The following is a 416-nucleotide window of genomic DNA, read 5'->3' as shown; positions in this document are numbered from 1 at the left end:
GAGAGATAAATTAAGGCTAGAGAGACACGTGAACACGAGTGTAAACGTATATCTGGGTACAGCTGCAGATAGACGTGTCTATATGAATGTATATGCTTGCATATATGAAGTGTATCCGAGTGTGAGGCAATACATTTTGAGAGTGAAGATCTATCTAAAGTCTCTCCATGCTTATCACGCGAGCGAGAAGAATGAGAGAAACAATGAGAAGCAGAACTTTGAGAGATTTTCACACAAACCTCGATGACGATCATGTCGAAGAAAAAGAGCGAAGACAAAGAGAAGAACAAGCAGAGGAAGAGCGATTCTTGACTGCTTCTCTTTATCAACTTAACCACTTTTTTCTTGGTCGCTATAGTCACATAACTCATCAAAAGCTGTCCAACCAAAAGGAAAGAAGAGGTAAGGCTCTTCCT

The sequence above is a fragment of the Cystoisospora suis genome (genome assembly GCF_002600585.1).
Source record: "Cystoisospora suis strain Wien I chromosome Unknown contig_7606, whole genome shotgun sequence".
Classification (NCBI taxonomy): domain Eukaryota; phylum Apicomplexa; class Conoidasida; order Eucoccidiorida; family Sarcocystidae; genus Cystoisospora; species Cystoisospora suis.
Note: the sequence above shows the minus strand (reverse complement) of the source record.